We start from the raw sequence: 17,503 nt of genomic DNA on the forward strand, positions 1-17,503 counted from the left end.
TTGTTTATGAATTGTGGTTAAAGACATTTGATTACACAGGATGCCGCCAAAAGAGACCTGAATCTGTGACACCTTCGTTTCTTCTCCGAAAGGCTTGTGCAGGTGTCTGGTGTCACTGGTCTCGAATATTGGAGTCAGGCGCTCTAACATCCCGGAATCGCGAATAGCATTAGACCACTAAGTCTATTGCTATATGTACAGACATTTCCCACATAGAGAAGTGAAGTCATTATTTTGCTGCTATTAAATACAGTTTTGAATGCATTGTTTCATTTAAATAAAACTCAGAAAAATTTACGGGTTTGAAAGGTTTTATGAAAGGACTTTTTAAAGACTTTTTGACAGTCTCATGCTGATAACTCAATAGTCAGGAAAATCACAAAACAGTCAGTGTGATTAACAAGAAAACGGCAAACAATGATGTAAGAAAAATTTGGGAAAGTGCAAGGAATGCAGTCCAACGAGCCATGGTATCCTCATTTTCCTCAGCGGCTATGTCACTTTGCTGAGTCCAAAAAGACCTGAATCTGTGACACCATCGTTCTTCTCCGATCGGCTTGTGCAGGTGTTACCAGTCTCGAACACTGGACTCAGGCGCTTTGTGACAGAAAATATACACATTTTAAATGCCAGCGGATGTAAGAAAGTGTTTAGTAGTTTTTTTGTTACACAAAAAAATCACCTTGTGTTTTATTTTAACACAAAATCAGCACAAAAAAACCACATAATATGTTAAAATGACACACAATGACAATGTGTTACATAACAAAACACAAAAATGAGTAAAAAAAAAAACACACACACACAAACCCACATATTTTCTTAGAGTGCACGAGCGACACTCAACTACAATGTTACACTTAGCACTGTGATGCTCACCTTTACGAGGAGGAGCAGACGTTATATTTATAACAAAGTTTTCCGTTGTAATGTTTCCATTCAAAGAAAAGAGTCTGGAAAGATCCATCAGATGCAGCTGATCTACCTGATCCAACGGCACATTCACAACTATGTTCTGTGCAGTAATTTTGCCATAAACCCCGCCCATGATGTCAGATGCTGTTTTCTCGGGGATTGGCGGCAGTGTCGACAACTGGATGATTTGATAGGATTGTTTTAGTGTCTTTCCTTTCGTCTGAGCCAATTAATGCACCTGTGCGTCCGTTGCTATTATATAGCATTATGGGCGTGTCATGCTGCGTCATTTCGGCGTAATCGCCTCATTGCGTTTTCTTGTAGTTTAAGCATTTTGTGCAGATATTACTTTAAATATTTGTGTCTTTAGCGGCGGCTGCCTTGAAGACCCGTGACCGCGGAAGGGGCAGGCTACTTTGGATGCAGGAGCAGCGCTTGCAGACCGTCTCCGCTTCACCTGTGAAACCATCCGCATTCTGCCGCTTTCCGCATGTCTCCTATTGACAATAAACTCGTCGCCAAATTTGAGGCAATTTCGACTTCGGTTAAAGTTATTTCATCACACAGGATTGCCGCCCAAAATACCTAAATCTGTGACACCTTCGTTTTTCTCCGATCGGCTTGTGCAGGTGTCACCGGTCTCGAACATTGGAGTCGGGCGCTTATAGCCTACAACCCGGATCCGCAGAGGTACAGCGGAGATGCCGACTGCTAGATGAACACATTTCACAGCTATGTTCTTCTATGCCATTCACAGTAACGAGTGCGTCTATTGAGTCAGATGTTGTTTTCTCGGGCATTGACAGCAAGGTCGACATTTGATAATTGCTTCAGTTTCTTTACACTGTGCGGCCATTAGATATCCCCGAACGTTTTTCCCGAGATGTTCCTCTAAGGGAAGAGGCGTTTCGGCTTTAAAAGTATTGTATTACATGTCAGCATGTATGACAACACCGCCTCGCCTGCTTAGTGACAAAACGCCTTTAAAAAACAAATGCTGAAAGAGTCTTAATTCAATGTGGTTTCGTTTGTTCTCCATTTTGTAAGGACGACGTGCCAGGCATGTTTGCAGGTGAGCCCGGGGATAGTGGTCACAACTTTTCTTCTGTTAATATTTCTCGCGAAATAATACATTTTCTGTAATAATGAATTATTATTAATTCAATACAATAAAAACTTTTATTATTGTGTTTTTTTGTTTTTTTGTTTTTTGAAAGATTCATGCTAAGACCTCGATAATCATATACCGAGCAGAAGTTTAAGATCACTAACATGAAACCATTAACCTTGTCAGAATGTTTTTTTTTTTTTTTTTCATTTTCTTAGCTTTTAACTATTGTCTGTATAGTGCCAGTTATTGCTATAACCAGATTGGTAAATTCTTAAATTATGCCTCCGTTGTGATTAAAAGTATACATTTTTAGCCAGCATGTTTTCAGTGTTGTCAACAAAATGACCCTTAATCGATTTACAGAGAAAAAAAATATGTAGAACTGACAATATGTTGACAACGTGAAAATTCAACTCAAGATTACATGTCCTTAGACTGAAATGTTTATTTTATCATTATATATTAACACAAAAATTCTGCATAAATACAGATAGAGCTATAGCTGTTGTGCATATAATTTATGTAAAATTGGGTACATAGAAATGTTAAAAGCGTGTGTTTACCTTTGTGTTGTAGGCTATAAGCGAGAGCAAGTAGCACAAAGTAAACAATTACTCAGGCTTTAAAAAGGTTTTTGTCACAAAAACGAGTTTGGGATTTTTTTGTGTTTGTTTACATGGGTTGGTAAAGACTATGAATATCTTACACATGCTGCAGACATCACCTGTGCTGGATGAACATATTTCATCACTCAGTTTAATTGAACAACATAAAATCATTACTTTTTAGGGTGCATACACATCATTCTTATGTAAATAAATTTTTCAGAAATTCAATACATTGTAAGTCTTTTATTACAGTATTCTTATTAGATACATTTTGACAGATTCATGTTGAAAACGCAATCATCACACAGAGTCATAAAGCATTGGAACAGAGATGGTCACCTCTCTGATGAGGATCAAGCGTACAGTTTTCCGCAGTAATGTTGCTATTTATAGTAAAGAGCGTGCAATACGTCTGCTGCCGATGATCCAACGACACATTCACAGATATGTTCTGTGCAGTAATGTTGTCATTCACAGTAACTGCGTCCATTGTGTCAGGCAATGTTTTCTCGGGGATTGGCGGCAAATTCGACAACTGGATGTTTTGATAGGAATTGTTTTAGTTTCTGAGCCCATGCCGCCAATATGGACAGTGCAGCCGTTGTAGTCGTGCGCTCTAATCTGTATAGACTTCGAGGCGGATCCGCACAGGTACAGCAGAGCGGCCTCCGTCGAGCGGATCCGCCCCGGATTCTATTGCTGTCGGGGAGGGATGTCATACTGTAGGTCTACTAAACGGACCAGTCCACAGTTACTCACATTTTTTCCCACATAGAGAAATAATTATTTTACTGCCATAAAATACAATTTAAAATGCATTGTTTCATTTAAATAAAACATAAAAAATTCACGACATTTAAAGGGTTTTATTCAAGCACTTTTTGTTCATGATGACTCAAGTCAACAGTTACAAGTCAATCACAAAACAGTGGGATTAATAATAATACGCCAGAAAATTATCTAAGAAGAGTTTGTGAAACTACAGAGAATGCAGTCAAATGCGCCATGGCATTTCTCATTGTCTATGTAACAATTGTTACTCTAAAAAGTCACTCTTCGGAGAAAACAGCTGAAGAGTCCCACTGAATCTGTGACACAAATGACATAGGCGCAAAATAATAAGCCGGAGAAAGATCGGGTTCAGAATCAGATCATCATTGTGCTCCCGCGCTGTCATCTGTCAAAAGTCTGTTCGTGGTCCATCTGTCTCAGAATCGTGTCGGGAAAATTCTTCCCAGAATCTGTTGAAAAAGTCGAAGCACGAGTCGGAGGACCCTGTCAGTCACCGATTCATTGGCAGGCAATTCAACATCCCGAAGATCAATCCGTATAACGTTGTTAAAAATCACATTGACATTACCATTTGTTGCCATAATGCCAAGTGAAGTTTCGGGTTTGGCAGTCCACATAATCAATTATCCTGTCAGGTTTTTCAGAAAGAAAAGTTTCTCGAAATGATTGAGGCAATTCAACAAGTGGATTGTTTGTTAGTAATTGTTTCAGTTTCTTCAGTTTCGTCTGAGCCCATGTCGCTTGTACGGCCATTTTATAAGCCTAACGTTTCGCCGAATTCGGGGAAAATTTCGACTTCGGGTTAAAGGTATTTCATTAGGATTCCGCCCAAAAAGACCTGCATTTGTGACACCTTCGTTTTTTCCCCGATCGGCTTGTGCAGGTGTCACCTGTCTCGAACATTGGAGTCGGGCGCTCTAACAGCCCGGAATTCCGGATAAACTTCGGGGCGGATCCACAGGTACAGCCGAGCTGCCGACTGCTGGATAAACATATTTCACCGCGTTGTTCTTTATGCCATTCACAGTAACGAGTCGGCCCATCGTGTCAGTTGTTTTCTCGGTCATTAACGGCAACGTCGACAATTGATGATTGTATCAGTTTCTTCAGTTTCCTCTGTGCGCGGCTATTAGATATCCCCGAACGTTTTTCCCGAGATTTTCCTCTAATGACAGGAGGGAACGTTTCGGCTTTAAAGTATTGTATTACACAGCATGTATGACAACTCCGCCTGCTTATTGACATATGCCTCAAAAACCGAAATGCAGAAGGATTCTGAGTTCAATGTGGTTTCGATTTTTCTCCATTCTGTATGTAAGGACGACGTGGCACTGCAGGCATGTCTGCAGGTGCGCCCGAGGATAGCTGTCACAAGGATTTTTCGATAAAAAATTATTGGAAGAAAGTTATGTAGTGCCAGTTATAAAACAGAATTTTTAACAACTAAAATGATGCCTCTTTTATTATTTAAAGTGCGCATTTATGTGTCCATAAGGTGTGTCCAAGCTGCACCTTTAATGTGTTTCAAATCTGTTTTATTTTTATTCGAACATTTTATTTTATATCATAATATATTATAGGTCAATTCTGCTTTAATACAGATAGAGCAGTATATCAGCTGAGTTGATAAAGACTCTGAATGAGAGTGAAGCGAAATGTTGGAGAAGGGAAGGTGCAAAAACTGTCACGGGACAGAGGTGAGGGACGGCTTCACCGCTACCCGCTGATTGGTCGGATCACATGACCATGCTCCTCCCGAACTCAGTTAAATAAACTTCGTTAGATTAGTGATCAATAATGTGGGTCGGTCAGAGCGGGTCCATGTAACCACAACAGCCCGGCAATATCACACGGCTCCGAACACTTCGAGCTCTCGGTGTCTGAAGTGGCTTTACAGTGAAGTCTTTATTAGCCTACTCTCAGTTTTATGATAGTTTGTTTATGAATTGTGGTTAAAGACATTTGATTACACAGGATGCCGCCAAAAGAGACCTGAATCTGTGACACCTTCGTTTCTTCTCCGAAAGGCTTGTGCAGGTGTCTGGTGTCACTGGTCTCGAATATTGGAGTCAGGCGCTCTAACATCCCGGACTCGCGAATAGCATTAGACCACTAAGTCTATTGCTATATGTACAGACATTTCCCACATAGAGAAGTGAAGTCATTATTTTGCTGCTATTAAATACAGTTTTGAATGCATTGTTTCATTTAAATAAAACTCAGAAAAATTTACGGGTTTGAAAGGTTTTATGAAAGCACTTTTTAAAGACTTTTTGACAGTCTCATGCTGATAACTCAATAGTCAGGAAAATCACAAAACAGTCAGTGTGATTAACAAGAAAACGGCAAACAATGATGTAAGAAAAATTTGGGAAAGTGCAAGGAATGCAGTCCAACGAGCCATGGTATCCTCATTTTCCTCAGCGGCTATGTCACTTTGCTGAGTCCAAAAAGACCTGAATCTGTGACACCATCGTTCTTCTCCGATCGGCTTGTGCAGGTGTTACCAGTCTCGAACACTGGACTCAGGCGCTTTGTGACAGAAAATATACACATTTTAAATGCCAGCGGATGTAAGAAAGTGTTTAGTAGTTTTTTTGTTACACAAAAAAATCACCTTGTGTTTTATTTTAACACAAAATCAGCACAAAAAAAACACATAATATGTTAAAATGACACACAATGACAATGTGTTACATAACAAAACACAAAAATGAGTAAAAAAAAAACACACACACACACAAACCCACATATTTTCTTAGAGTGCACGAGCGACACTCAACTACAATGTTACACTTAGCACTGTGATGCTCACCTTTACGAGGAGGAGCAGACGTTATATTTATAACAAAGTTTTCCGTTGTAATGTTTCCATTAAAAGAAAAGAGTCTGGAAAGATCCATCAGATGCAGCTGATCTACCTGATCCAACGGCACATTCACAACTATGTTCTGTGCAGTAATTTTGCCATAAACCCCGCCCATGATGTCAGATGCTGTTTTCTCGGGGATTGGCGGCAGTGTCGACAACTGGATGATTTGATAGGATTGTTTTAGTGTCTTTCCTTTCGTCTGAGCCAATTAATGCACCTGTGCGTCCGTTGCTATTATATAGCATTATGGGCGTGTCATGCTGCGTCATTTCGGCGTAATCGCCTCATTGCGTTTTCTTGTAGTTTAAGCATTTTGTGCAGATATTACTTTAAATATTTGTGTCTTTAGCGGCGGCTGCCTTGAAGACCCGTGACCGCGGAAGGGGCAGGCTACTTTGGATGCAGGAGCAGCGCTTGCAGACCGTCTCCGCTTCACCTGTGAAACCATCCGCATTCTGCCGCTTTCCGCATGTCTCCTATTGACAATAAACTCGTCGCCAAATTTGAGGCAATTTCGACTTCGGTTAAAGTTATTTCATCACACAGGATTGCCGCCCAAAATACCTAAATCTGTGACACCTTCGTTTTTCTCCGATCGGCTTGTGCAGGTGTCACCGGTCTCGAACATTGGAGTCGGGCGCTTATAGCCTACAACCCGGATCCGCAGAGGTACAGCGGAGATGCCGACTGCTAGATGAACACATTTCACAGCTATGTTCTTCTATGCCATTCACAGTAACGAGTGCGTCTATTGAGTCAGATGTTGTTTTCTCGGGCATTGACAGCAAGGTCGACATTTGATAATTGCTTCAGTTTCTTTACACTGTGCGGCCATTAGATATCCCCGAACGTTTTTCCCGAGATGTTCCTCTAAGGGAAGAGGCGTTTCGGCTTTAAAAGTATTGTATTACATGTCAGCATGTATGACAACACCGCCTCGCCTGCTTAGTGACAAAACGCCTTTAAAAAACAAATGCTGAAAGAGTCTTAATTCAATGTGGTTTCGTTTGTTCTCCATTTTGTAAGGACGACGTGCCAGGCATGTTTGCAGGTGAGCCCGGGGATAGTGGTCACAACTTTTCTTCTGTTAATATTTCTCGCGAAATAATACATTTTCTGTAATAATGAATTATTATTAATTCAATACAATAAAAACTTTTATTATTGTGTTTTTTTTTTTTTTTTTTTTTTGAAAGATTCATGCTAAGACCTCGATAATCATATACCGAGCAGAAGTTTAAGATCACTAACATGAAACCATTAACCTTGTCAGAATGTTTTTTTTTTTTTTTCATTTTCTTAGCTTTTAACTATTGTCTGTATAGTGCCAGTTATTGCTATAACCAGATTGGTAAATTCTTAAATTATGCCTCCGTTGTGATTAAAAGTATACATTTTTAGCCAGCATGTTTTCAGTGTTGTCAACAAAATGACCCTTAATCGATTTACAGAGAAAAAAAATATGTAGAACTGACAATATGTTGACAACGTGAAAATTCAACTCAAGATTACATGTCCTTAGACTGAAATGTTTATTTTATCATTATATATTAACACAAAAATTCTGCATAAATACAGATAGAGCTATAGCTGTTGTGCATATAATTTATGTAAAATTGGGTACATAGAAATGTTAAAAGCGTGTGTTTACCTTTGTGTTGTAGGCTATAAGCGAGAGCAAGTAGCACAAAGTAAACAATTACTCAGGCTTTAAAAAGGTTTTTGTCACAAAAACGAGTTTGGGATTTTTTTGTGTTTGTTTACATGGGTTGGTAAAGACTATGAATATCTTACACATGCTGCAGACATCACCTGTGCTGGATGAACATATTTCATCACTCAGTTTAATTGAACAACATAAAATCATTACTTTTTAGGGTGCATACACATCATTCTTATGTAAATAAATTTTTCAGAAATTCAATACATTGTAAGTCTTTTATTACAGTATTCTTATTAGATACATTTTGACAGATTCATGTTGAAAACGCAATCATCACACAGAGTCATAAAGCATTGGAACAGAGATGGTCACCTCTCTGATGAGGATCAAGCGTACAGTTTTCCGCAGTAATGTTGCTATTTATAGTAAAGAGCGTGCAATACGTCTGCTGCCGATGATCCAACGACACATTCACAGATATGTTCTGTGCAGTAATGTTGTCATTCACAGTAACTGCGTCCATTGTGTCAGGCAATGTTTTCTCGGGGATTGGCGGCAAATTCGACAACTGGATGTTTTGATAGGAATTGTTTTAGTTTCTGAGCCCATGCCGCCAATATGGACAGTGCAGCCGTTGTAGTCGTGCGCTCTAATCTGTATAGACTTCGAGGCGGATCCGCACAGGTACAGCAGAGCGGCCTCCGTCGAGCGGATCCGCCCCGGATTCTATTGCTGTCGGGGAGGGATGTCATACTGTAGGTCTACTAAACGGACCAGTCCACAGTTACTCACATTTTTTCCCACATAGAGAAATAATTATTTTACTGCCATAAAATACAATTTAAAATGCATTGTTTCATTTAAATAAAACATAAAAAATTCACGACATTTAAAGGGTTTTATTCAAGCACTTTTTGTTCATGATGACTCAAGTCAACAGTTACAAGTCAATCACAAAACAGTGGGATTAATAATAATACGCCAGAAAATTATCTAAGAAGAGTTTGTGAAACTACAGAGAATGCAGTCAAATGCGCCATGGCATTTCTCATTGTCTATGTAACAATTGTTACTCTAAAAAGTCACTCTTCGGAGAAAACAGCTGAAGAGTCCCACTGAATCTGTGACACAAATGACATAGGCGCAAAATAATAAGCCGGAGAAAGATCGGGTTCAGAATCAGATCATCATTGTGCTCCCGCGCTGTCATCTGTCAAAAGTCTGTTCGTGGTCCATCTGTCTCAGAATCGTGTCGGGAAAATTCTTCCCAGAATCTGTTGAAAAAGTCGAAGCACGAGTCGGAGGACCCTGTCAGTCACCGATTCATTGGCAGGCAATTCAACATCCCGAAGATCAATCCGTATAACGTTGTTAAAAATCACATTGACATTACCATTTGTTGCCATAATGCCAAGTGAAGTTTCGGGTTTGGCAGTCCACATAATCAATTATCCTGTCAGGTTTTTCAGAAAGAAAAGTTTCTCGAAATGATTGAGGCAATTCAACAAGTGGATTGTTTGTTAGTAATTGTTTCAGTTTCTTCAGTTTCGTCTGAGCCCATGTCGCTTGTACGGCCATTTTATAAGCCTAACGTTTCGCCGAATTCGGGGAAAATTTCGACTTCGGGTTAAAGGTATTTCATTAGGATTCCGCCCAAAAAGACCTGCATTTGTGACACCTTCGTTTTTTCCCCGATCGGCTTGTGCAGGTGTCACCTGTCTCGAACATTGGAGTCGGGCGCTCTAACAGCCCGGAATTCCGGATAAACTTCGGGGCGGATCCACAGGTACAGCCGAGCTGCCGACTGCTGGATAAACATATTTCACCGCGTTGTTCTTTATGCCATTCACAGTAACGAGTCGGCCCATCGTGTCAGTTGTTTTCTCGGTCATTAACGGCAACGTCGACAATTGATGATTGTATCAGTTTCTTCAGTTTCCTCTGTGCGCGGCTATTAGATATCCCCGAACGTTTTTCCCGAGATTTTCCTCTAATGACAGGAGGGAACGTTTCGGCTTTAAAGTATTGTATTACACAGCATGTATGACAACTCCGCCTGCTTATTGACATATGCCTCAAAAACCGAAATGCAGAAGGATTCTGAGTTCAATGTGGTTTCGATTTTTCTCCATTCTGTATGTAAGGACGACGTGGCACTGCAGGCATGTCTGCAGGTGCGCCCGACCCAGATAGCCACTGGACACTGTAACGGAACAGGACCGCAACCGCAAAACGATACAGCCGGACTCGTTCCTGGGTCCAAACGCACAACGGGCCGAAGCCGTTTCTGGTCTGTTATTAGGGGTTGTTGCGGATATGTACCAGCGCCGATCCAGCGCGGATTCAGCACCGCCTGATCATCAGTATCGGCTCAGATTCGAATTGCAGATCTGGACCAAATCAGTGTCAGACACAGCTAATGTCTTTCGGTTATCTTTGGGAAAAGTGATCTGGGCCAGATCTGTAAAATGATATAAATACTGAACTGATGTTTAAGCTGAAACCTCTATCTGGCACGGATCTGGTTCACAATCAGAAAACGTCTCTGAGATAGAAACGGAGGCAAGGGGCTTAAAACGAATCCGGGCCAAATGTAATTGCTATCTGGGGAGGATACAGTGCCGTGTTTACCATTTTGGTGGCCCTTTGCAAAGTCCAAGAACCGGGGCCCCCCATGCCCCAGCATTGCCCAAGGTTTTTCATTTGAATTGCACAACAATAATATTCAGTATATAGACTTAAGTGAAATATATAAACCTGGTTTATTTTGTTTTACACTGCTTTAAATAACACTAAATTGTTAGTTTGGTATGACAAAAATTCTTGGTTTAAAAAAATGTTTCATGCCCCTCTCAGATATATCTTTTGCTTGCAAATGTATCATAGGATGTATTTAAAACAATGTAATTAAAACTGCAACTTCAGTGTCTGAAATCTTACTAAAGAAAACTAAATGAGGAAAAAGAGGAAGCATTAGATTAAGATTCATACTGATCTAACAAACTGAACTAACAAACACCAGCAAACAACATTGTAAGTTGGTTACTGCTTGAATTTATGGATGGAAATCACATAACTCTCATGTTCATATTACAAAAACAAACTTACTGTGAGATACAACAAGCATATAGACTAGAAATACACTAAAGATGAGATTTTAATGACAATGATGAGATAAAGAATATGATTTATGTATTTTCGACCTGAGTTAAACCCCTGCGTGGTGTCTTTATCATGTTTATACATGTGCGAGTGTGGAACAAAAGATGCGTGTCATCAAACCAAACCACCAATCACAAGTGTGAAGCCCAAAGTCTTTAAAGTAAACTTGACCATCGAGTGAATGTTGTGCAGTTACGAGAGCACAGAGAGAGTCAAGCGAGCGCTCATTACAGCACTTGTGTGGCTGCATTTGTGCGCGCTGAGCAGAGGTGCGCTTTCCCATAGAGTTTCGCTCATGAAGTAGCCTATATGTGCCCTCGCGAGGATGAGCGCAAATATTATTCTACGTGCATACTCCCACATCTCTCGCTCGCGCGTGCTTTATCCGTACCTTAGATTCGGGTCTGAATAAACGTGACATACTTTCCCACACCTTGTGGCCAGTAGGGGGCCCCCCAAGCCCGCGAGGCCCCACGCAATTGCGTGGTTTGCGTGGTGGGTAAACACGCCACTGCGAGGATAGCTGTCACAAGGATTTTTCGATAAAAAATTATTGGAAGAAAGTTATGTAGTGCCAGTTATAAAACAGAATTTTTAACAACTAAAATGATGCCTCTTTTATTATTTAAAGTGCGCATTTATGTGTCCATAAGGTGTGTCCAAGCTGCACCTTTAATGTGTTTCAAATCTGTTTTATTTTTATTCGAACATTTTATTTTATATCATAATATATTATAGGTCAATTCTGCTTTAATACAGATAGAGCAGTATATCAGCTGAGTTGATAAAGACTCTGAATGAGAGTGAAGCGAAATGTTGGAGAAGGGAAGGTGCAAAAACTGTCACGGGACAGAGGTGAGGGACGGCTTCACCGCTACCCGCTGATTGGTCGGATCACATGACCATGCTCCTCCCGAACTCAGTTAAATAAACTTCGTTAGATTAGTGATCAATAATGTGGGTCGGTCAGAGCGGGTCCATGTAACCACAACAGCCCGGCAATATCACACGGCTCCGAACACTTCGAGCTCTCGGTGTCTGAAGTGGCTTTACAGTGAAGTCTTTAGCCTACTCTCAGTTTTATGATAGTTTGTTTATGAATTGTGGTTAAAGACATTTGATTACACAGGATGCCGCCAAAAGAGACCTGAATCTGTGACACCTTCGTTTCTTCTCCGAAAGGCTTGTGCAGGTGTCTGGTGTCACTGGTCTCGAATATTGGAGTCAGGCGCTCTAACATCCCGGAATCGCGAATAGCATTAGACCACTAAGTCTATTGCTATATGTACAGACATTTCCCACATAGAGAAGTGAAGTCATTATTTTGCTGCTATTAAATACAGTTTTGAATGCATTGTTTCATTTAAATAAAACTCAGAAAAATTTACGGGTTTGAAAGGTTTTATGAAAGCACTTTTTAAAGACTTTTTGACAGTCTCATGCTGATAACTCAATAGTCAGGAAAATCACAAAACAGTCAGTGTGATTAACAAGAAAACGGCAAACAATGATGTAAGAAAAATTTGGGAAAGTGCAAGGAATGCAGTCCAACGAGCCATGGTATCCTCATTTTCCTCAGCGGCTATGTCACTTTGCTGAGTCCAAAAAGACCTGAATCTGTGACACCATCGTTCTTCTCCGATCGGCTTGTGCAGGTGTTACCAGTCTCGAACACTGGACTCAGGCGCTTTGTGACAGAAAATATACACATTTTAAATGCCAGCGGATGTAAGAAAGTGTTTAGTAGTTTTTTTGTTACACAAAAAAATCACCTTGTGTTTTATTTTAACACAAAATCAGCACAAAAAAAACCACATAATATGTTAAAATGACACACAATGACAATGTGTTACATAACAAAACACAAAAATGAGTAAAAAAAAAACACACACAAAAACCACATATTTTCTTAGAGTGCACGAGCGACACTCAACTACAATGTTACACTTAGCACTGTGATGCTCACCTTTACGAGGAGGAGCAGACGTTATATTTATAACAAAGTTTTCCGTTGTAATGTTTCCATTCAAAGAAAAGAGTCTGGAAAGATCCATCAGATGCAGCTGATCTACCTGATCCAACGGCACATTCACAACTATGTTCTGTGCAGTAATTTTGCCATAAACCCCGCCCATGATGTCAGATGCTGTTTTCTCGGGGATTGGCGGCAGTGTCGACAACTGGATGATTTGATAGGATTGTTTTAGTGTCTTTCCTTTCGTCTGAGCCAATTAATGCACCTGTGCGTCCGTTGCTATTATATAGCATTATGGGCGTGTCATGCTGCGTCATTTCGGCGTAATCGCCTCATTGCGTTTTCTTGTAGTTTAAGCATTTTGTGCAGATATTACTTTAAATATTTGTGTCTTTAGCGGCGGCTGCCTTGAAGACCCGTGACCGCGGAAGGGGCAGGCTACTTTGGATGCAGGAGCAGCGCTTGCAGACCGTCTCCGCTTCACCTGTGAAACCATCCGCATTCTGCCGCTTTCCGCATGTCTCCTATTGACAATAAACTCGTCGCCAAATTTGAGGCAATTTCGACTTCGGTTAAAGTTATTTCATCACACAGGATTGCCGCCCAAAATACCTAAATCTGTGACACCTTCGTTTTTCTCCGATCGGCTTGTGCAGGTGTCACCGGTCTCGAACATTGGAGTCGGGCGCTTATAGCCTACAACCCGGATCCGCAGAGGTACAGCGGAGATGCCGACTGCTAGATGAACACATTTCACAGCTATGTTCTTCTATGCCATTCACAGTAACGAGTGCGTCTATTGAGTCAGATGTTGTTTTCTCGGGCATTGACAGCAAGGTCGACATTTGATAATTGCTTCAGTTTCTTTACACTGTGCGGCCATTAGATATCCCCGAACGTTTTTCCCGAGATGTTCCTCTAAGGGAAGAGGCGTTTCGGCTTTAAAGTATTGTATTACATGTCAGCATGTATGACAACACCGCCTCGCCTGCTTAGTGACAAAACGCCTTTAAAAAACAAATGCTGAAAGAGTCTTAATTCAATGTGGTTTCGTTTGTTCTCCATTTTGTAAGGACGACGTGCCAGGCATGCAGAGCCGGCCCTAGACCTTTGGGGGCCCTAAGCAAAATTTAGTCGGGGCCCCTTTGACCATTTTAAGTAAGGCCTAAAGAAAAGCAATGACTACCTTATGACTATACTGCACATATTATATCTAATATGTTATTTTTTTTAAATGTGTCTATTAAATTATGTTTTAATTATTCTATGTGTACTGTATGTTAATGATCTTTTTTACATTTGGTCCTGAGTACTTATTTCGTTCTTATGTGGCAACATGTAGCAAACACAGCAGATGATTAACAGAAAATAAGTTCACAGTATTCTATATATTCAAAATATTGTATTTTTACCATTTTCCTTTGTATTCAACAATGCAATTCGGGTAACTAAAGTAATGTTAGGCTATGGTCAGTTCTTACTCACCTAATGAATGAAACCACTGTCCAGCCCTCTGTATTTATCAGCTTTCACTGAAATCACAATGTGACTATTTAGTCATATAGAGCAATCTTTTGATATACCCTGGTGAAAAAATAGTATGCTAAATATATTTAATTTTGATATACTTAAGTATACTTGCAGTCACACTAATGACCAGTATACTTAAAGTGTGCTATTGATTAGTTTATTTAAAGAGTGCTATTTTGGAACAACTAATTTTGTACTTAATATATTTTAGTTGTATATTAATTGTAACAAAGTACAACTTTAAGTGTATTTAGTGTACTTTTGTGTGCTAAAGTGGAACAACTTTAAGTGTATTTAGTACAATTTAAGTACATGACTGTTTTTGTGCTAAATTCATGCTTGATAAGTGGATTTAGAGTGTGTTTTATTTATGTTAGGAGTACATTACAAATGTATTATGAGTGTCTTGCAAACATACAATCAGTATATCTTAAATAGACTGTTTGCGTACATTCTATATATTTTTGGCCAATCCAAAATTCTAAAAACTGCCCTGGTGAAAAATGAATATGCCAAGTACATTACATTTTGTATACTTTTACATACCTGCAGCTAGATTAGTAATGAGTATACTTCAAGTGCGTTAATAATTAGTTAACTTAAAGAGTGCTATTTTGGGAATAGATTACTTTAGCTGGTAACATAACCAAAATAATTTTTTCCAAATAAATAAAAGCTGATTAAAACAGTCAAAAACAATTCATTTTAAATATATTTAAAATATAGTTTTATTCACAGCATTCAAAGTGTACAGTATTTGCCTAAAAATTGAACAATTACTCATTGAAGAATGTCAAGATGATTGAGTTTACAACGTCTTTCTCTCCCAAATCAACTTTAGTCTGGCAGGTTTTGGTTCAGCCTAAGGAAATCTGAAAAAGAGAGACAATAAGCTCAATTAAAAAGTGTTTAATATTAAAACATTACATTTATTTAAGACTTACTGTATTAAATCTATAGTTTACTGGCAGAGATTGTATAGCAGATATATTTTTACCTAAACTAGAGCTTGACTTAAATGTCATCATATATATTAAGGGGCGGTTTCCCAGACAGGAATTAGACTAGTCCTAGACTAAAATAAATGTAAGAGCTGTCCAAACTGAAAACAACTTGCTCTGACATATCTTAAAATACATCAGTGCCCATTGTTTTACATCGTTATGCACATAAGTAATGTTTTTAGTAAGGCATGTTTGTTAAAACTATCCTAATTAAACTAAGGTCTAGTCCTGGATAAAGCTAATCCCTGTCCGGGAAACCGCCTCAATATGTATAACGTTATCTAAACTGAAGCTTGATTTACTACTACGAATGAATTATTATATCTTAAGAGTTTAAAATGACTTACCATTAGCTGCAAAGTCCTCCCTACAAATGTCTTTGAAAAACTTTAGCTTCTGAGGAAAGAATGCAGCATCATTAATACTAAATACAGTTAGGTAAAAGCCTTACAACCTCTAAACAGTCAATAAATGGTTAACTTTCACGCTACATTTAAAAAACAGATTTTCTGACGCTAACGTTACCTTTTTTCATTAACATATACATACACACCAATACATATATTTAACAAAACAATCGGGTGTACTATTTCGATATAACAGGCTGACAGTGCTATCTTTCAAACCTTTAACATTAGCTATAAGCTAAGCTAAGCTACACAGCAGCTTATCACTAATAGCGAGTTAGACACCGCGTTATTGACAACATTTCGCATTCGAAATATGATAGTCTACTGATAAACTTCAGAATGGTCAAACGATAATCAAATATAATTAATTTTAAGATATTTTAACGTACCTTGGGACTGAATCCGTCCGCCTTGAACGACTGGTAAAAATCAAAATACGTGCGTCGTGACGTCATCACACACACGTCAGATGCATTATTCAAATCTCAGAATTCACTTTTCTCTGAAATGCATTTACGAAAACTGTTTAAGTTTTGTACAGCTAAAAGCGGTATGCAATTGACTGAAAAACTACAAAAAAACAAACACTCATATTCCCCTTACGAAAATGAATGTTTTTTTTTTTGTGGTAAAAGTTTAGTAACCATGTTTTTTTGGTGTATTGATTATTATTAGCAAAACCACGGTTATTTTGTGGTAAAACAGTTAATTGGTTTATCCAATGCTTGACTATAGTGAAGTTAAAGTGTACCTTATGTTAATAGTATATTACAAATGTATACATCTACAATATAAAATGTAACTGAACATACTGCTCTCTCGTAATTTTAAGCCCACGTTATTTCTCCATAAAATAATATACATTTGTACACCCCATATACTTTCAAAATGTACTTAAAATATACTGTTTCTAAAGAATACTAAATAATGTATTTTAGAAATATACTGTCAGTGCATTATTATAATGATAACTTTAAGCATACCGATAAAGTATACCTAAAATACATTTTAAAATAAGTTTAAATTTAGTATACTTTAAAAATTGCACAAAACTTTAACTTTAAGTATATTTTTCTAAAGTATACTTTTAGAAAATATACTAAAGTATAATTATTTTGAAGTATGTTAAAAGTTTAATTGTAAAAAATATGCGCAAATATGTTGTTAGCATACTTTAAATATGTTTAAAGAAAGTACATTCCTTTGTAAGTATATTTGTAATGTACTATTGCAAAGTTAAATATACTTGAAATACAATAAAGTATATTTGTTTTTCACCAGGGTATAAACACAAAGATGCAAACATGAGCCTCAATATTTAATTTACCTTAATGTGTCTATTGGAATATACACCCCATGATCCTTCTCTTGTCCCACTCCAGAGTCTTCATGTCTTGATGAACACAGACACACTTTCATCAAAAAAGGAAATTAAACGTTACAGAAATACATTTTTAAATA

At 38.6% G+C, this 17,503-nt stretch overlaps 2 long non-coding RNA genes across 2 annotated transcripts; both read right to left on the reverse strand.

Moving 5' to 3' along the window:
- Positions 1-12,522: 12,522 nt before the first annotated feature.
- Positions 12,523-17,503, reverse strand: LOC135781855 (uncharacterized). Its single transcript, XR_010545278.2, has 3 exons — positions 17,370-17,503; positions 14,584-14,630; positions 12,523-12,810 (listed from the first exon to the last, which is right to left on the reverse strand). It is a non-coding gene; the product is annotated as an uncharacterized lncRNA (long non-coding RNA).
- LOC135781533 (uncharacterized) lies at positions 15,328-16,717 on the reverse strand. The gene is made up of 3 exons (XR_010545172.2): positions 16,432-16,717; positions 15,980-16,028; positions 15,328-15,500 (listed from the first exon to the last, which is right to left on the reverse strand). It is a non-coding gene; the product is annotated as an uncharacterized lncRNA (long non-coding RNA).

This window comes from Paramisgurnus dabryanus, chromosome 23, assembly GCF_030506205.2.
Source record: "Paramisgurnus dabryanus chromosome 23, PD_genome_1.1, whole genome shotgun sequence".
In the NCBI taxonomy this organism is placed as follows: Eukaryota; Metazoa; Chordata; class Actinopteri; order Cypriniformes; family Cobitidae; genus Paramisgurnus; species Paramisgurnus dabryanus.